This window comes from Sphaeramia orbicularis, chromosome 9, assembly GCF_902148855.1.
Source record: "Sphaeramia orbicularis chromosome 9, fSphaOr1.1, whole genome shotgun sequence".
NCBI lineage: Eukaryota > Metazoa > Chordata > Actinopteri > Kurtiformes > Apogonidae > Sphaeramia > Sphaeramia orbicularis.
This window is the reverse complement of record NC_043965.1, coordinates 14,164,171-14,186,498: the sequence shown is the minus strand read 5'-3', so window position 1 is coordinate 14,186,498 and position 22,328 is coordinate 14,164,171.

Genomic DNA, 22,328 nt, shown 5'->3' with positions numbered 1-22,328 from the left:
AAGTAGATAGATAGATAGATAGATAGATAGATAGATAGATAGATAGATAGATAGATAGATAGATAGATAGATAGATAGATAGATAGATAGATAGATAGATAGATAGATAGATAGATAGATAGATAGATAGAAAGAAAAAAAGCACAAAATCAAATCAAATTAGTTTGTTTTTGATCAGGTAATAGTTTGTTATACTATGTTGCAAATAAATGTTAATTTTAGATGATGTTTAGTCTATATAATGTATATTATTATGGACGGACACCCTGTATATATAACAATTGTTCATTGTGCATCATGTATGTGTTTTGTACACAGTAACAAAAAAATCTATAATTTAGAAGAATTTTCACTTTTTATTTTACAGATTTTCCTGTATTTTTAAGATACAGGAAAATATCAGTGAAATGACAAAAACAGACTGTGATTTTACATGTCAAATGTAAAATAACATGAAAAAACTGTAACTGTGAATAACCATAACATTTCCATTTTTTTAAAGGATTTTTTTTTCTTTTTTCACAGAAAAATACAGTTGAAATACATTTGCAAATGCATCATAATTTCACAAATATTTATTTTCTATTTATGAGATTAAACTGTTAATTTAAAGTTTAATACTGTTAAAAAAAAAATAATAGTAAAACGAGATAAAATTACTGATAATTAACCATAAAAGAAGTATTCATTCTGTGAGTTTAACAAGACTTGTTTGTTAATTGACAAATATCTTGTGTAATTACAGGAGGTTTCACAACAAAAATGTTGAATAAATGTATTTTTGTGAATGTATAACATGTATAAACACTGATAAACTGTCCAAATACAGTTTTTATCAGTGGATTGTACAACTTGGTCTCACTGAAAATTATTTATATATTTATTTATAGGTAATTTTGATTGTTTTAATACATGAAAATATTCTTTATTAAACATTAAAATGTAAAAAAAATTAAAAAAAAAGAAAAAAAAAAAAAAAGCAAAATCTCATGTAAAATAGGGCAAAAAAACCTGTATTTTAATTATGGAAAGTTATGAGATGGTTATTTTCCGTTATTTTACAGAATTTTTTCGGCACCCCTGCTGCTGGAATAATAGCATTTTTTTTTTTACTGTTTTTTTTTTTTTACAGTGCACCACAGAGACATCAGGGGTTAAAGGGTTTAAGTAAAGGTTAAATAGAGAGAAAAGTTTATTTGCAAACTGCCACAAAAGTAGCACTGGGTTAAGGAACTGTAAGCAGCAAAAAAAAAAAAAAAGTGCTTACGGATATATTATGTATTATACAAAACTGCATCTATGCAATATTTTAACTCACATTAAAACATTATTTATACAAAAAGGCCCTTAGGATTTGTCACAGTGAAACGTATTTAGGCCATCTCTGATAATTAGTCTTGGGACATTTGAGAGTTTGAACGTTCCCTGTGAAGGTATCAGGTTAGAGCAGATGTAAGAACAGGCCTTCTGCGACACCATCCTAATAAGACGTGCATGTCCTGAGCCTGTGGGTGGCATTAGCGGCCTGTTCCATATGTGCTGAGCAGCAGGGGGAGTCGAGCTGAGTCCAGCTGGAGACTGTCAGGGCCATGTGGAGAACTGGCTCTTCGCTTTGACCGGGACATGGATCAGGCCACGTGTGAGGGCTAAAACAGACCTGGTGTGTCTAAGCTCCACAATTACAGTCTCATAAATCTTTTAAACTTTACTAACAACATTTAACACAGTGAGGAACCGTCACATTTCATCCAGAGCGTGTAAAGTAAGGTTATTAGGGGCAGTAATAATGGATTTTGAAAACTGTAACCATTGCCTGATGCCAAAAATAATACAGTTTGACACACACTTGTGCAAAAAAATGTAAAGTTCTCAGTCTTGGCTGCCATTATGCTTTTACGTGAGGGATGTAATTCACCACGGCTCGGTAGTTAGTGGGTAGATAGAGGTTTTAAGGGAAAATCCTACTGTTTTGTTTCTCCCTCTTCTCCCAAAAACCAGCAGTGTAGAAGAAATAGAAAATAAAATGTTGCATATGTGACCTGGTTAGGTAACCATGTGTTTGTCTTATGGTTTTGTTCACAAATGTTTCTATATGGATGCTACAGATTTTTATTTTTTTTAAATATATTTTAATTGCAATTTTCAAGTATACCTGTGCTATCATATAGACACCACAATACTCAATAAATAAAGATAAAGTATGTGTTTTTTTTTTCTAACATTAGTGGTCTTTAACCCATGAAGACCCAGTGCTACTGTTGTGGTAGTTCCCAAATGAGTTTTTCTCTCTATTTAACTATTCTTAAAGGAGTGATATTTTGCATTTTTAAATGGAATTATGCATTTTAAACATTTCCCTGTGGTCTACATAAACTGTAAATGCTATGCTTTGGTCTGAATTCTTCATTAATTCAACTCCACAGGTCCATCTTCAACCCTATTTCTGAGTAATGACACCAGAAAGGTCATTTTGAGCGGTGGCCCTTTAAATGCAAATGAGCCACTTCAGGCCCCACCCCCTCCAGGTTGTTGGTTGTGCTGCTCTGTGCCGTTTAACCAACAACTGAACATTTTAGGAAATCGACTCAAAGTTTAGATATATTTTCAGTTTTTACTACAACCGCTGCTGCTAATAAACAACTATGTCGTACTCGGAGAAATGTTTAACGGTAGTCTTGACCTTATATGTGCAAATGTTGTGATGTAACTAGTTATAGATGTTTCAAATTAAGAAGGAATTAAATCGGGTTGTAAGAATCCACTCGATTTTTGCCGGAATGAATATAAAGATAGCTTTGCAGCACCTGGAGGGTTCAAATTCAAACTTTATGAACTATTAGGGTCCAAATACACAAATAAATGAACCAAAGACTAATAAAAGTGGGTTTAGCAAAATATGACCCCTTTAAGTGATTTATCATCATTTATTATTATGCTATCCTCTGTATTTTGTGTTTTTTTCAATGAAAATCATGTTTTCCCTTATTGAATTTACTGATCATGTAGGTTTTTCCAAAAGCTCAGATTAAAGTTAAAGTTATTATAAGAAAAAAATAATTTTACTGTACTTTTTACTGTCATTGATCCAACTCTATGGGTTTTACTGGTGAATCAATGTTTTAAAACCGGGGTGTTAAACTCATTTTAGTTCAGAGGCCACATACAGCCTAATATGATATAAAGTGGGCCGGACCAGTAAAATAATATAAATAATAGGATAAGAACTTTTGAGTGAAAAAAGTAAAATTCAGTGATGAAAATGTTTACTTCTACGAATTGTACTTGAACATAATATGAACAAATATGAACAACCTGAACATTCTTAAGTAAAATGAGTGCAATGTTAACAATATTACGCCTTAGTTTATTATCTATCTGTATGCATCATAACTTAGAGATCACAGTGGATCGACAAATACACAAAACATTGAATAACAGACAGAATATTATTAAAATTCCACATACTTCTCTTAAGAGATTTCAGGTATTTCACTTTTTTTTAAATAAAAGGCTAGTCTGTAAATTTAAACATTTGAATAATTTTCCTTTTTTTACACTAAAACAAAGAGAAAAAAGTTACAGTTTTGATGATTTATAGGTTATTATGATAGTATTTTACTGGTCTGATTATTTTTTTAGATTGAATCGACCTGAAATTATTTTAACATCCTTGATTGTTAATATCTTCAGTGTAATTTTTGCATTTCACAAATTCATTCCAGGGGCCAGATTGAACCCTTTGGCGGGCCGGATTTGGCCCCCGGGCCGCATGTTTGACACCTGTGTTGTAGAAGATGACGGTGTTTCCACGTTCACTGCGGTGCCTCTGAACATCCAAATGCGTCATATCTGATGACAAACTGCATTTTACACCACTTATTTTCATGTACTGATAGGATTAGTGGATCAACAGGTATTAAACAGTTTACGTCAGCGGATGCTTTTGGTCACCAGTGGGTTAAATTGGATTCATATCCACACACACCAGCACTCTTGAGTGAGATACTTCAAACAGGAGCGTCATCAACATTTATTTATCCTTCCTGCCTCACAAAAAACACATACAGCAGTGCAAAAGTTGCTTCATCCTTTAAGCTCCTATTGCCCCCTAGTGTGATATCATGCGATGGTTGAAATTGCATGTGCAGGTTTATAGTTGTGTGTAATGGCATGTGGGCTGAGTAAAAAATTCATCTGAGAGCTGCCTGTGAAGTCAGTAAAGTTATGAATCTGATTATGTCACCCCGGTGTTTCAGGAACGCACTAATGAACTCCTGTGTCTGGTTTAGTGACGGCCCACACAACTGCCAACACACTCTGTCTGTAAAGGTTTTCTTTCCTTTTTTTTTCAGAACTTTTTTATTGATTTTGTGCCAGTATTGAACAGCAAAAATGAACAGTAAAATATAAAGTAAATCGCTGGTTTCTGTACATACAGGCAAGGAACAGGAACAGAGTCATATTAAAAAGAAAAGAGAAAGAAAAGGGTTGACATATTTTTCAGACAAGCTCTGGAAAATGTGTCAACTTTGAATTAACCTGAACTAATTAACCCTCAACTATTCCCATTCCACCCACACCCAAATAAACCAAAGGAAAACCCAGTAAGATGGTTACTGGGTGATAAGAAGAATGACAATGGAAAATAAATAAACACACACACAAAAAAAGGGAAGTATAAAGTTAAACACAAGCAAACATGAATAAAAATAAAACGAATAAACAAAATAAAAACCAAGGGGGTTTGTGATGGTTTTCAATGATGAATAGATTATCATGTAAATATATCCATGATGAGACTGATTTATTCACTGATTAATTGATTTAAAAAAAAAATTTATTTGTTATTTTATGTTTTGTATTTTTTATTTTATTTGTAAGTAAAGCTTTATTTATCACTTTTTAAAACAACATGTTACGAAGTGCTTCACATAAAGGAGAGATAGATCAAATCAAATTTTAAGCCAATTTACAGAAACCCAACAGAATCCTCCAGGAGCAAACACTTATGACTGGTGACAGTAGCGAGGAAAAACTTCCCTTTAACAGACAGAAACCTCGAGCAGACCCAGACTCCTGAAGGATGGCCATCTGCCTTGACCAGTTGGGGTTAAAGAGAGAAAGTAAAGGAGGAGAAAAGAGAGAGTGATAGAGATAGACTGGGGGAGAGGGGGGAGGTAGGGGGAGACGCATGCACAGATAACTGAACTAGAACATGTATAGAACAGTATAATAAACACTATTGTAACCGGAATATTACCATTTTTTGGATTTTTTTTTACATTTGTTTTTTTACAGTATTTGAGTTCTTGTTTGTTCAGTATTAATTGTCAGCCTTGTAAATCCAAGTTGGACTAACTGTACATATCCTAAAATAAAATTCTCACTTTGTGCAGTAATCTCAACCTGGCTTTTCTGCCTCCGTCCATAATAATATCATCAAATCCTTTAAACTCTGAGATATATTGAGGATGCAACCTCATTTACAATATAGCCGAGACATTTGAAACATCCAATGGACATATCAGAAATACAGAAATGTAAAAGTGACAAAGGTGAATTTAAAACAGAGAACTCTACTTAAAAACAGGAGCAGCTGGAGATAAAATAAGATGGAATTATGGATTTAAAACACAAAATATTTGAAACATGTAACGCCATATTAGAAGTACCAATATACATTAATTAATATACATTTTATAGCTTAAATGTCCTCTAAAATTAACATTTATTTGCAACATAGTATAGTAAACTATTACATCATCAACAACAAATTAATTTTAGAAAAAAAAAAAGAACAATCTCCATTTTGAATGTCTGGGGTCGCCAGAAATTTGTGATGTTAAAATGGGGTCCCAAGCCAAAAAAGGTTGGGAACCACTGTATTAGACAGAGGGTTTTAAGTGGGGTTTTCCTGGATTCTGTGTGAACGTCCTCAGGTTTCTCTTTACGTACAGCTTCCCCGAAGACCATGGAGCATCACCAAATGAAGCCGACAGCTGGGAATTTTACAGTGTTTTACAGTGAGGATCCTCTTCCTGAGGTTAAATGCCATGGCTTCTATATCAATTTCACACAAAGTTTTGGTGTGTACCGCAGCACTTTTTTATTTACAGCAGCAAAAGCACGTGACGTCTCATCATCTATAAACATCTCACTTGGAATGTGGAGGTCACAGTCTCCACAGCAGCCACATTGTATTCATTTCACCGGAAGGACGTCAACGTGTTCACTGCTCATTTTGAATACAGTCTGAAAAAATGGAAATAACGTGGAATCATTTTCAGATTTCCAGACTTCAGATTTGTGCTTTTTATTTGCTTCTTGCAAGTTCAAGTCACAGGAAAGAGGATATTTTAAGAACTCCAGTCCAGTCCTTCTTATAGCCTGCTTTACTGGAACCTACTGTACATGGTGTGAGAGGGTCACTTAAAGCACGGGTGTCAAACTCATTTTAGTTCAGGGGCCACATTCACCCAAATATGATCTAAAGTGGGTCAGACCAGTGAAATAATAACAGTGCAGAGGTGGCAAAAGTACTCACATTCTGTACTTAACCTGTTTAACCCTGACCATATTTTCAGGGGAAAAACGCCTAAAAAGACATACCCAAAGTAAGTGAAGAATTACTCCACAATAATAAGGTTCATATGGATGTTCTGGGTGACTGTGGACATTTAGAGACCTCACAGAATCTATTCCCATTGTCTAAAATATTGTATCTATTACTATGCCTGAGTAAACTGTAACAAACTAAAAGAGAAATTAGAATTTTTTATCCTCGCCTGTTTTTTTTTTTCCGGCTGGATTGACGATGATATGCATAAATTAATTGTTCGTGTCGGAGATTTTTAATAGCATATTGTGGCATGTTGGAGGAGCAGCTGGGGGAAGTTTCCCAGCATGCATTGGGACAAAGTTATTTGGGATAGTTTTATGTATTTACAGGGTTCTAAGTTTAAAAGAGGTGTTGTTTCTGTTTGATAACTTAGTTATGATGTGTTTTACCCTTATTGTTAGTTGTTTTCTTGTGGAAAGATTAATTCTGTTGATTTCATTTTCTTGCACCATGAACTAAGTTGCTCCTTTGTTTCATGACTCTCTGTAATGGTTGTTGTGTAGAATTAAGAAAACTTACTAAATGTTTGATATTCTTACTTGAATACTACAAAATATTTCATCCCACAGAGACTAAAATTCATGTTTGAACATTAAAGATTGCACTAAAAAGCACTTATGATGTAATTTTAGTAACATTAGGGTCTAAACTTTGAGCAAAACTTGAAAAAAAATCAATTGTCCTGATTTATTATACTTTTATAGTAGATGAAAATTAATATTTTTTCGGCCCGCAGGCTAAAAGTACAGCTACTTGTGTGAAAAAATACTCTCGTAAAAGTAGAAGTACTGATTCAAAGCAAAAAAGTACAACTTCTCAATTGTAATAAAGTACAAAAGTAAAAAGTAAAACTGCATTTTTTGCCATGAATGAAACAATACTTATTTAACCAGGCAAAATCAGAAAAGTTTCCGTTTTCTAATTCTACAGTGAATGGTACTGACCAGAGTCTGCAAAAACATGCAGATAAAAAAAAGAAAAAACAGATTAAAAAAAAAAAAAAAAGAAGAAGAATTTTCATGGGCACAGATAATATTAAACAAAATGCAAGGTAGGTAGACGGCAAGGAAGAGAAAAAATGAAAGAAGGTTCATGGATGAAAATAATTATCAGGACATTTAATGATGGTCATCATCTAATGTGATGCCATTTTTTGTTTTTTTTCTAAATGACCTTCACCTCTGTTTATATCCGCCAATGAGCAGCACATAGTAGAGATTTACTGATGACATTTTAGCCAAAAATAAAGGCCTTAAAAGTGACTTACTGTGTGGACAATGCATTTGATCATGGGTCGGCTCATGGTACTCAGCTCTGCAGGTACAGGTGGAAAAGTTTGGAAGAAGTGGACCAATGCAGGACTCTGGTACTGACCCCGGTCACAGCCTGTGCTCCTTCTCTCCTCTACTGATTTTCCCTCTGAAGCGACGTATGTTACGTACTGTCAAATCTGTTTAGTCTGAAAAAGTAACGAGCCTATTCTGAGAATGTAAGGAGTATAAAGTATAGATATTTATGCAAAAATGTAGGGAGTGAAAGTAAAAAGTTGCAAGAAAAATAAATACTTAAGTAAAGTACAGATACCTAAAAAATCTACTTAAGTACGGTAAAAAAAAAAAAAAAAAAGTAAAATCATATTATGATAATGTTTACATCTACAAAGTTTTCTTCAAAATCTGAATAACATGAACAACTGGAAATGTCTTAAGAAAAACATGTGCAATTTTAACAATATTATGCCCCAGTTTATCAGTTTATCACACATGTGCATTTCAACTTACATTACAATTACAATTGCACAAAACACTTACTAACAGGCAGAATAATGGTAAAATTGCATTTATTTCTTTTAAGACATTTCAGATTATTCACGTTTTGCTAAAGGTTTTTGTTTATTTTTTCTTTTTTATTAATATCTGAGAGTACTGATACTGGTACGATAATTTGTAAACAGGTATTATTATATTAGTGTATATGGGAATATGGATGCCTTATATTGTATTATTATTATTATTATCATTATTATTATTATTATTATTATTATTATTATTATTATTATATTCAAATGAAATAACAATTGCTATATAGAGATCATAAGGAATAGAGATTGGGGGCAGGAGTATGTAAGTTTTTTATTTCTTCCTACTCCTTTTCGAGCATGTTTAACTTAATTTTTATTTTCTTTATTTTCTTTTTTCTTTTGTTTACTTATCAGCCTTTTATGTATCGTTACTGATATTTTGTTGGTTGGATTTGTTTTGATTTCACTGTCTACATGTTTGAAATAAAGATTTCAGTCAATCAAAAAAAGGATAGTTTGTTAATGTAAAAATTTTCATGTAATTTTTTTTTTTTTTTTACACAAAAACAAAGAGAAATGTGTGGTTGTCATGATTTATAGGTTACCATGATAACATTTTACTGGTCTGATTCACTTGAGATCTGATTTATCTGTATATGTCTGTATGTGGAACCTGAGTTAAAATTATTTTGACATCGTTGATTGTTAGTATTTTAAATGTAATTTTCTGCATTCCACAAATTCATCCCATAGGCCGGATTGGACCCTTTGGCGGGCCGGATTTGACCCCTGGGTCGCATATTTGACACCTGTGACTTAAAGGGGTCATATTTTGCTAAACCCACTTTTATTAGTCTTTGGTACATTTATTTGTGTATTTGGACCCTAACTGTTCCATAAGTTTGAGTTTGAACCCTCCAAGTGCTGCAAAGCTATCTTTATATTCATTTTGGCAAAAAATGAGGATGTGGATTTCTACAACCTGTTTTAATTCCTGCTTAATTTGTTACGTCTATAACTAGTTATGTCACGACCTATGCACATATAAGGTCAAGACTTTTTTTTCCCTCAACTTTATTGAACATGTTTGAGTATACAAGACATAGAAATTTTGAACAAACAAACATCAAGATGTCAAAAAGAAAAAGCATTTGAACAAATAAATTTAAGAAAATAATGCATAGATTTAAAGACACAAAGCAGAATTGACAAATAATAGTATAAAAAATAAATAAATAAAAATATCATATCTAACAAAAATAAATAAATAAATCCATCAGTATAAGGTCAAGACTTCCAAAAAACATTTCTCCGAGTACACCGTAATTGTTTGTCAGCAGCAGCGGTTGTAGTCCATACTGAAAATATGTCCAAACTTGGAGCCGATTATAAAATGTTCAGTTGTTGGTTGAACGGGACAGTGCAGCACAGCCAACAACCTGGAGGGGGTGGGGCCTGAAGTGGCTCATTTGCATTTAAAGGGCCAGCACTCAAAAGGACCTTTCTGGTGTCATTACTCAGAAATAGGGTTGAAGATGGACCTGTGGAGTTGAATTAATGAAGAATTCAGACCCAACCATAGCATTTACAGTTTATGTAGACCACAGGGAAATGTTTTAAAATGCATAATTCCATTTTTAAAAAAGCAAAATATCACTCCTTTATAGCAATGCCAGCCTACAATTGAGTTGGCTGACACGACATGAGCAAAGTGGATCACAGCATTTATCACATTTAAAAATTAGTCTGTGCTCATATTCCATGCATTGCACCTTTTATGTATAGGATATACTGTAGGTCTCATTAGAATTTGCTCATTAAAATTACATTAAAAGGACCACGGCGCGACAATTAAGGTTAATTAGGAGCGTATAATTGCAGACAGTGTATATAATAGTCATAATAATGTTTTCATGAGCGTACGATTACATTTACATAAGAACGTTTGCTCTTTGGTTTTGTGGAATGAGCTGTTCATATCTAAATGTTCACCTTGTTGCTCAGAATAGGCTGTTCTTTTTTCCATTTGACAGTGGGTGGCATTCAGCAATAAGCCGCATAATCCTCAGACACTCATTAATATCCCCTTAGCAAAAGATAAATAAATAAATAAAAAATTAACACCAGCTCAAAGGTTTTCTTGTGCTTTTTGCATTTTTGTCGCCCCCATAGGGAAGGTGGTGGTTATTCAGTTGGTTGTAGTCTGTGGCATCACAACTAGCCGTCATTAACTGAATGTTTAGTTTCTTGATGATGAATAATTATTGTTTTGTATTTCTGTTTATTCCAACTAAAATGTAAGCTTAATTTACAATACATGTTATCTATAGATTATGAAACAAGTGAAATTGTGCTTAAATGAACATTCCTGAATGGGTAAGTCCCGGATTTTTAAGAGATACATGTTTGATCAATTACAGCATCAGTTTTTGTATTTTTTATTGATAACATATACACATCGGCATGTGCAAATGGTGAAGATGTATATAATAATTCAATTTATATCCAAATTTCTAATAATATAAATACTTAAATAACATATTTTCTTTTTTCTCTGTATGTTTTTATATTTCACAAGTGTAGATTTTCTGTCATTTCTGCACTTTATTTTTGTATTTGCTGCCGCCAACTGTGTAATTTCAATAAAGTCTTATCTTATCTTATCTTATCTTATCTTATCTTAGCTTAGCTTAGCTTAGCTTAGCTTAGTTTATTGAAGATAACAGTGTGCATATTTCATCAGGGGAAATACTGAATTCCTGTTTTCTGTCATTTTCTGCACTTCATTTTTTGCTGCTGTCAACTGTGTAATTTATCTTATCTTATCTTATCCTATTTTATCCTATCTTATTTTATTCTATCTTATCTTATCTTATCTTATCTTATCTTATCTTATCTTATCCTATTTTATCCTATCTTATCTTATCTTATTTTATTCTATCTTATCTTATCTTATCTTATCTTATCTTATCTTATCTTATCTTATCTTATCTTATCTTAGCTTAGTTTAGCTTAGCTTAGTTTAGCTTTATAAATTAAACAAAATAAGTAGAGCTAACATGCCATAGTTTCTTTTGTTTCTTTTGTTTGTTTGTTTTTTGGATAAAATTACTTAGTCTTGTCTTTAGAAGGCCTTTCTTTTTTTCTCCATGTCTCGTCGCTGGTTGCAAAATGTAGTGTTTGGATCCAAAAACATTGCCATACAAATGAATGTGTTACCATTGTTTATTGAAGATAACAGTGTGCATATTTCATCAGGGGAAATAATGAATGTGAATGCAACAAGCTTCCTCATGTGCCTCAATGGTGAACAGCAGATACGAATATTAAAAATAATTTTAAATGTGTGATATTTGGTGGCATTTAGTGGTATTTCAACTAACTGGATACCGTCTTGTCCCAGTCTGGTCTACGGTGGCCACAAAAATTGTAAATTGTAAATACACAAATGAAAAGCATAATTCTATACATCATATTTGATTTCTTACAAATACCAACATTTTTTAAGAGCTATTGCCATTACTTCCCAGCAACATAAAGATCCAATCAGCGTTCACATTCCACCAGTGATGCGGCCTCACACGTGTTCTTATGCTGTGAGGGAGGATGACGTGTTAAGGCTAGGGATCGCACTGTGAAACATGTCTTATTGTTATTACATATGCTTGGCCAGGAGTGTCCAAAAACAGCTGCAGGGGGGCTTGTGTGTCAACGGGTTATAGCGTCTTGGTCATGTGAGAGGATCGAAGATACATAGAAGACACACCTGCCCACCACGCCGTGTCGAGCCTTACATCATCTGTATGATTTACTGTAACCCATAAAGACCCAAACATCCACCATCAACCACAAGCATCCACAGATAGATAGATAGATAGATAGATAGATAGATAGATAGACTGTTGCCCTAACTTTACATGAGATTTTGCATATTTTTTGACTTTTGAATGTTTAATAAAGAATATTTTCATGTATTAAAACAATCAAATTACCTATAATATACATATAAATAATTTTCAATGAGACTGAGTTGTACAATTCACAGATAAAAACTGTATTTGGACAGTTTATCAGTGCTTATACATGTTATACATTCACAAAAATACATTTATTCATCATTTTTGTTGTGAAACCTTTCGTAATTACACAAGATATTTGTCAATTAACAAACAAGTCTTGTTAAACTTACAGAACAAATACTTCTTTTATGGTTAATTGTCAGTATGTTTATCTGGTTTTGATTTTTTTTTTTTTTTTTTTTTTTTTTTGCAGTATTAAACTTTAAATTAACAGTTTAATCTCATGAATAGAAAAGAAATATTTGTGAAATTACAATATATTTGCCAATATATTTTAACTGTATTTTTTGTGGAAAGAGAAGAAATTCTTTTAAAAAACAGAAATTTTATGGTTATTCACAGTTACAGTTTTTTTGTGTTATTTTACATTTGACATGTAAAATCACAGTCTGTTTTTGTAATTTCACTGATATTTTCCTATATCTTAAAAATACAGGAAAAATCTGTGAAATAAACAGTGAAAATTCTGTTAAATTACAGATTTTTTTTTACAATGAAGATAGATAGATAGATAGATAGATAGATAGATAGATAGATAGATAGATAGATAGATAGATAGATAGATAGATAGATAGATAGATAGATAGATAGATAGATAGATAGATAGATAGATAGATAGATAGATAGATAGATAGATAGATGTGTATGATGTAAATGTTTAATACCTGTTGATCCACTAATCCTATCAATCCATGTAAATAATTGGTGTAAAATACAGTTTGTCATCTTTTCATGCTCATCAGATATGACCCATTTGGATGTTCAGAGGCTCTGTGGTTACCATGGAAACACCATCATCTTCTACAACATTAATTCACCAGTAAAACCCATGGAGTTGGAACAATCATAGTGGATGGAGACACTTGGATTTATGTTGGATAGATTTGCTGGAAAAATCCCCTTTTTTTCTATTTTTCTTTGTTTCTGATAAGATAAGATATGCCTTTATTAGTCCCACAAGGGGAAATTTCAGGTTTACAGCGGCAAAGTATAAGTACACAAGAGCAAAGAAGTCCCAAATCAAAATAAACACAATCAAGAAAATTATATACACTATTTACAACTGAGCCCATGCTGATCGTGTCACAGGTTTATTGCACAGTTTACTGTATCGTTTACTGTACGGTGATATAATAACCCTCAACTTTAATTTCAGCTTTTATGCAAATCTAATAGATCAGTACATTTAATTTGGGAAAATACCTGATTTTCACCGAAAAAAATGCAAAAATACAAAGGATAAAATTATAATAAATGATGATAAATCACTTAAATAAGGTTAAATAGAGAGAAACATTCAAGTAACACTGGGTCTTCATGAGTTAATATTGGACGCTGACCTTTCTTGATCAGCTGTGGTCACACTATGACTCTCTAAAACAAAAATGTTTCTGACCTTTTGGGTGGTAAGTCTGGAGGCATTTCAGGGACTTCCTTTAAGAACACGGTGGGTACATGTGTTGCATAAAAAAAGATTGAAGGCTTATGATTAAATATCAGGTCTTCCATTTATAAGTGAAGACTTCCAAACTCTCAGGGGGTCTAAGATAAGGAATGTGACATGATGACACATTAATATTATACATCTGAGTCTTTGACATGCTAAGTTTTTTTTTGTTTTATTTTTTAATAAATCCAAAAGTCACCTTGGTTGGCTTCAGATTTATGAGCAAAGAAATAGTTGAAATACATACCTGGCATTACCACATAAAAATAGCATCTTCCTCAAAGTCGTTCCTCTGGTAAATCCACAAAAATGTCATGGAGCTGATGGCCCGCAGAGGGTATTTATGTGTCTTTAACAGGTGTCTGAAGTTAACTTTTCCTTTTTTTTCTTTTAGGTTTCTTCATATTGTACATATATTTACACTGTGAAAAAATCTGTAATTTAACAGAATTTTCACTGTTTATTTTACAGGTTTTTTCCTGTATTTTTAAGATATAGGAAAATATCAATGAAATGACAAAAACAGACTGTGGTTTTACATGTCAAATGTAAAATAACATGAAAAAACTGTAACTGTGAATAACCATAAAATTTCCATTTTTTAAAAGAAATGTTTTCTTTTTTCACAGAAAAATACAGTTAAAATACATTTGCAAATGTATCATAATTTCACAAATATTTCTTTTCTATCTATGAGATTAAACTGTTAATTTAAAGTTTTATACTGTTTTATGTATGTATGTTTGTATATATATATATATATACATACATACATACATACATACATACATATACATACATACACACATATATATTTATATATATATATATCAGATAAAATTACTGATAATAAATTGTAAAAGAAGTATTTGTTCTGTAAGTTTAACAACACTTGTTTGTTAATTGACAAAAAGCATGTGTAATTACGGGAAGTTTCACAACAAAAATGTTGAATAAATGTATTTTTGTGAGTGTACAACATATATAAGCACTGATAAACTGTCCAAATAGTTTTTATCAGTGGATTATACCTCTTAGTCTCATTGAAAATTATTTGTATGTATATATTTATTTAACGTTAAACATTTAACATTAAAAAGTCAAAAAAATATGCAAAATCTCATGTAAAATTAGGGCAAAAAACTATATTTGAATTATGGAAAATTACCATATTTTTATGAGACGGTTATTTTCCATTATTTTACAGTATTTTTTCAGCACCCTGCTGCCGGAATATTACTGGTTTTTTTACCTGTTTTTTTTTTTTTTTTACAGTGTACATTGCTGCTTTTCTTTTTTTGTTTTGTACAAGTTGGAGGGGTTATTAAAAGTGTGCACGTTGCCTGGAAAGTATGAGTTAAGACTGGTGTGATTTATGTGATTCTCATCCATCAAACTGATAAAACTTGAGGCGTTACTTCATCACATTATGACATTGCTGAGAAAAAAAATGTGGCATTCCAAATCAGTCCACCATCTGCTCTCCTGTGAAATATCTATCAAGTGTATTTTCCACCGGCACCAGCATAATAAACAGTTTAGTTTGCCCTCAGTATTTACACCATCACTTTCATTCGAAGCATAAATTCTTATTATTCTTACTTTTTACCTCTGTATCGTCTGTGCGAAGTAATGCACCAAATCTACCTGATTTATGACCCCCACTTTTCTTATGAATCACAGTATCGTGAATCATTATGCGCCTCAAGTAACACAGACAAGGAAATCATATTTGGATTTGCTACCAGATGTTGACTAGTCAGTGTAGGTCATCATTAATATACATGATATTTCTGGTGCTTTGGCCATGTTTCCTACACAGATATTCTATTCGGTATCATATACACTGTATCAGGGATGTATATCAAACTCATTTTAGTTCAGGGGCCACATACAGGCCAATATAATGTCAAATGGGCCGGAACAGTAAAATAATAACTGTGAAAAAAGTAATATTATATTATGAAAATGTTTACAAAAGTTTACATAAAAATGTGAGTAACATGAACCACCTGAAATTTCTTAAAAATAAGCGCAATTTTAACAATATTCTGCCTCATTTATCACTAGCCACTTTTCCATTGGTCATCTGCATAAAACTTTACAGATATTTACTAAATGTCGAAAAAATAGAAGTGCGTAATGTCGTTTTTTCCATTATACACAAATGTGATGATTTGTTTATTTATTATCGCAAGATGACATGGGAAGTCATTCCATAAACATGGCGACGAACGTAAATATGGTGTTGATTTACAGATATATTCATTATTATGAAATATTACCCCTCTATCTTGTACTAAATTAATAAATGGTTGGGTTTCCTGGTGTGTTCGCACAAACCGCGACATGTTTCTTCTTCTTCTTCTTCTTCGTTTGTTGTAACGTACATCAGCATCCAGTTTTTTAATTTACCTGACTCTTGTTACAAAAAACGGTCTTTTCATTGCAGTTTTGCATGATATACCATTTGCGCCACGCCCGAAAAACCACCTCTTGCCAGTGCAAAAACTTTTATTCAAAAAATGAGACTTTTGGTGAAATTGTTGTTTTTCCAAGAGGTAAATTTTTATGTGTAAGTTATATTTGCGCAATTTGAGGGTCAATGGAAAAGCAACTACTGACACATGTACATTACAACTTACAGATCACAGTGGATCTACAAATACACAAAAAATACTAACAGAATATTGTTAAAATTGCACTTTTGCCTGTATTTACTTTTTTCTCTTGAAAAGTTTTCTCTTAAAATTTAAATTTCATGTAATTTTACTTTTTACACTAAAACAAAGACAAAAAAAATTAGGGTTGTCATTATTTATAGGTTATGATAGTATTTTACTGGTCTGACCCACTGTAGATCGTATTGGTCAGTATGTGGAACCTGAACTAAAATGAGTTTGACACCCATGTTCCAAATTAAATGTTTTTTTTTGTTTGTTTGTTTGTTTGTTTTTTAGCTCTGTTTGTTTGGATTACAATAGCTGAAAAAGCTGATGTTACAGTCAGGACACTAAAAATAATGTGGCATCAATAAAACCATCTCCATGCCTGAGACTGGAAAATGTGTTTTTTTGTTTTGTTTTGTTTTTACCTTTATTATCTGTTGCTGCAAGTATGCAACATACTCAAAACTCTATTTAATGCGCTATAGGCAAATTAATAATCTCCACTTAATTTAGCATCCACTAGAAAGCAAAAACACAAATAGTTATTTTTTATAATATACTTGTTTATAAATTCGGGTGCTAAGAGGTTAATTGTTAAGGGTCATTTCTGCATTTCACAGATTCATCCCATGGGCCGGATTGGACCCTTTGACCCACAGGTCATATGTTTGGCACCTGTGCACTATATGGACAAAACTATTGGGACATGTTGAATTCAAATGTTTCTTTTTTAACAGGGGTCTGGGATACAAAACAATATGACAAATTTCATAATATATTTTTATATTGTGATAAATATCATTGCATTGCATCAGTTAGTTTTGTTTAAATTGTTATCTTTGGTTCCAAAATGACTCAGAGATGGTTTTTCTTAACCTCCTAAGACCCAGCTATGGGTTTTCTGTCCACATTTGTGGACAAGAGTTTCACAACTTTATTACAAAAAAAACAAAAACAAAAAAAACAAAACAGAAAAGAAAAGAAAACTGTCCACCACAAAGGACAGTCCATAAAAATTTTCAAAACTGCATCTGAAAAAACTGTTGCATCATGATGTTTCCACTATAGGCACTTATTTAATAAAAAAAAAAAAAAAAAAAAAAAAAAAGCTTGTACTTTGCTGACATTTCCTGGGTCTCAGGAGGTCAACATCTTTTTTTTTTTCTTTTTTTTTTTTTTTTTTTATCCATGACTATGATTTTAATGTTCTACCTCTACATTTCTAAAATATTTTTCATGCTCTGACTGTAAATAATCATTTTCTACCACAACTAACCATCTACTGTCTTTATATCTCACTTAAAGGTCCCGTATTATGCTATTTTTCAGTCACGTCATATAGGTCTCAGAAGCCCAAAAACATAGTATTTAAGTTTGTTCGCCCCAAAATCATCCTTTGTTCGGAGTTTCAGCGGTCGAAAAAGTCACTCTCACCAGCCCTCCTCAGAACAGGCTGTTTCTGGGCCTGCTTCCGGGTATGCAAATGAAAGCATCTGTCCACGCCCACTCCCCCTCCCCTCTATGGGAGAGGACGCGGCTTCCGCTAGCGGTACTACGCGCTAATGTTGACTGTGAAGCCATGGCTCTCTCGTCTCCAATACACATGTCTCAGACAGAACGTCTTTCCAAACACTGGCTTTCTTTGCCTTGAGGCGTGATTGAGCCCCGACGGAAAACGGCGGTGTTGTGCCGGGTTCGTGGACCTGACACGGAAAGACGCCTGCCGCCACTAATGCAGGCAGCTACTAACAAGCTTGATGCTAACTATACTGAAGCTAACCACAAAAGGCCCGTGTTCAAAGTAGTTCTGTTGAATGTCTCTTGATATTATCAGCTCTTGCATGTTAACGGGGACGCAAACGTTAGCAGCAGTAACCGAGCTGCCATGCTAACGTTAGACATACACATCAACAACCACCATCTTATCCGTAATGTAGGGTTATGCAGTAAAGATACAAAAAAATGATAAGAACTTACATCTCCCACACTTGTACTTGGGTCACGAAGCGTTGGTACTGCGTCCTTCTTGATTCGGAGTCTTTGTGCTAAGCCGGAGCTGTATGGGCCCATGTTCGAAAAACACTCGTCCGTGAAATGCCGGGCACACACATACAAGCGTTTGGGAATGTTGTTTGGTACATGACCATCACAGATAGAATCCAGCCACTTTTTACGGAGAGGCTCGGAAGTGGGGAGCAAAAATAAACTTTCGTGTTGGTGTGTGCAGCCAACAACACCACAACTTGCGTGTCTCGCCTTCGCCATGTTTGTTGTCCAAGAGGTACTTTGCCAGGGCGGGGCTTGCTTTGCCAGGGTGGGGGCACAGTCAGGGGGAGGAGTTAAATCTGCTTATGTCGTCATAAGCGGACCCAACTCAAACTCAGCCGTTTGAGCAGGCATTTTCACAAAATGTGGTGTAGCAAGGCAGGGAGGAAACAGACAGTTTTCAAATTCGAACCTCATAATGAGGCTACTGCAACACACACTACTATAAGAAAACTGTCACAAAGTGAGATTTGCATAATACGGGACCTTTAAGAAGAAAAATCTCCCACTAAACTTGAAGGAAATATTGATGTTTGATTTGATTGGATACAGGTTTGAGATATAAAGAATGATATTTATCACAATATAAAACCTCAATTCAACTTGTCCCAATACTTTTGTCCATATACTGTATCTCTGCTGGTATTTTTCACTTTCAAGAATCAGCTCTTTACTTAGAGCCTGTTTATGATCCAGAGAACAGTTTTATGATTCTGTGGTGTCTACACTAAACCCTTGACCTCCTCAATTTGGGGGTTTTACAATCGAAGGGCTCAAGCTGCACTGGTCGGGGGGGTTACAGACGAGCCTGCCCAAGTCAAAAGTGCCCAAATGAAAGCTGGCAGTCTAGTGTTGATCTGAGAGAGTGGGAGGACATTTGAGTGGGAGAACTTCAGACTGTCTCGGTGGATGAAATCTCACATCACACGTCGAATCTGAAGAATTTCTTGGCTGATTTTGCATCTCAGGGAGGCCTCGGATCATATCTTTGTGGAGTCATTTTGCCTTGTCGACAGGACTAAAGCATCTGTTTTACCTGCTGTGTGTAGGTCAGTGTTGAAAACTCCACTAAATGAGTTTATTCACTTTGTGGATGAATGTGTCAGTCCAGAGCAGAGGTCAGAAGTTCACATACACACTGGATAAATACACTCAAACTCAATTACACACATTTCTTAACATTTTATACCAATACATATTGTCTCTGTGAGGTCAGTTAGCCCTACTTTAATTTGATGAGATTTTTTTAGTATTAATAGAGATTCTTTAGGATTTCATCCATCCATTTTTTGGGGGGCACTGGAGCCCATCCCATAAACAGATGAACCATTCACTGTTACATTCACACCTGCAGTCGTTTTAGATTCACCAGTTAACCTGTTAATGTGCATGTCATGTTTAGTTCACCGTGATGTGTTTAGTGTCATCTTCGTCGTCTTCGTTAGCAATATCTTCAAATATCTTCTCCAACAAAACTACTGGTCAGATTCATTTCAAATTTTATACGTAACTTCCTTGGGACAATGTCTAGAAAGTTAATCACAGTTTTGAGAAACTTTGATTTTTCAATTTTTGATGAATTTTTGAAGTATTAAAAAATTTACTTTATATTGGGCCATATTTTGATGGCTTATAAAATGGAAATGATTAGAAATATCAATATAGTTACTACTCAGCACTGATAGGAAGTCATGTATGGACTTTCACTGAATTAGTTGAGTTCTCCTCCAGTGAAAGTACCACCCACTGCATCAAGACCACAGAATTCAAACACAGAGCCAGAACCTGACAACCTCACAAATTCAAGTCTTTACTGATTTTATCGCATTCTCTCAGGGTCCAGTGCATATGTACATTTATTTGGGTAGCTTTCCACAAGCTTCACACGACAACACTCTCCTGCAGAATCTCTGTTTGGTTGAGGGCAGGGCTTTGAGGTGCCCACTCCAAATTAGGAATTAGGAAATCAGGAGGTAGAGTGGGTCGTCCAATAACCGGAGGGTTGGCAGTTCAAATCCTGCTCTGTACTAGTCATGTACTGTTGTTTCCTTGGGTAAGACACTTCACTCACCTTGCCTCCTGTGTCACTCACACTGGTGTATGAATGCGTATGAACATTCAGTGGTGGTGGGAGGGGCCATGTGTCGTCAATTAGCAGCCATATATCTGTCAGTGTGACCCAGGGCAGCTGCGGCTACAAACGAAGTTTAGCACCACCAGAGTGTGAATGTGACAGTGCACCGTAAAAAAAAACACTCGTAAAAAAAACTGTAATACGGTAACAGCAGGGGTGCCAAAAAAATACTGTTAAATAATGGAAAATAACCATCTCATAAAAATATGATAATTTTCCATAATTAAAATACAGTTTTTTGCCCTAACTTTACATGAGATTTTGCATATTTTGTTGACTTTTAATGTTTAATAAAGAATATTGGAATGTATTAAAACAATCAAATTACCTATAAATATATATATATATATATATATATATATATATATATATATATATATATATATATATATAAATAATTTTCAATGAGACTTTAAGTTGTACAATCCACTGATAAGAACTGTATTTGGACAGTTAATCAGTGGTTATATATGTTATACATTCACAAAAATACATTTATTCAACACTTTCCCACTATCTCCCACAGAACAATCCCACAAAATGATGCTCTGCATATTTTACAGTTGGGATGATATTATTTGTCATTATCATTATTATTAGCAAGATGTGGATATACTTTTTCACCTCTCATAGCAAAATCTATTCATGTCTAGGAAATGTACTTTTCTGAACAAGTAATGTTCAGAAAGGACTGTGTAATGTTATGGTATTTGTATTTGTGTTCCATTGTTTGAAACAGATGACAGTGGTGCAATAGCCGTAAAGCAGCAGAAAAGGAGGAACCCAGAATTAGACTTGCAGACCAAAGAACAAAGAATTTAAAGTACTTACAAAGTGTTAAATGAGTGCAAGTTGTAAAATCCAAAAATAATTAAAAAAAAAAAAAACAAAAATGAATGAAAACAGGGAGGTACGAAAGTTACAAGGCCAACACAATAGGAATATAGTGAAAAGTTTATGATGAATGGACAAGGAACAAAGAGAGGGGGAGTGATGGGGACTTTCTGGCTGGAGGAACCGTGAAGTCACAGATTGTTTCCTGAACTTGCATTTTGAAGCCAGTAGTTAATGATTTAGTTGTTGAAAAAGTTGGGTTTTTGGAGCCGGTGACGTGGAACAGGCATCTTAAATCAAAAAGAGGTCTCGGTCTGTGACTGGGTGTTTGAATAAATCTCCAGGAGAAGTCAGCATTCAAGGTGATAGAGTTTTATTATCGAGAAGAAACCCGAGAGTAATTCACAGTGTCACCAAGCTACACCAGAACTACTCTGAAGAAAAGTTCTGGTTTCTGAAAATGATGCAGAAAACCCCAAGCTTACGTTGGTGCAGATGCATGTGGGGGTTTTACTATATGACCTGTTTTGACTCCATTAGTGAGTACAGCATCAACTTTAGTAGACGAGGGGTTTTTTTTCTCTACCTCTGATAAGCAAGAGTGGCTTTGCTTGGTGTTGCCCCTCAGTATAGCTCTGTATTGTTCTCTGGATTGTTTGGCTACTTCTTGGGCATCACTGAGAACCGGATGCTGAAACA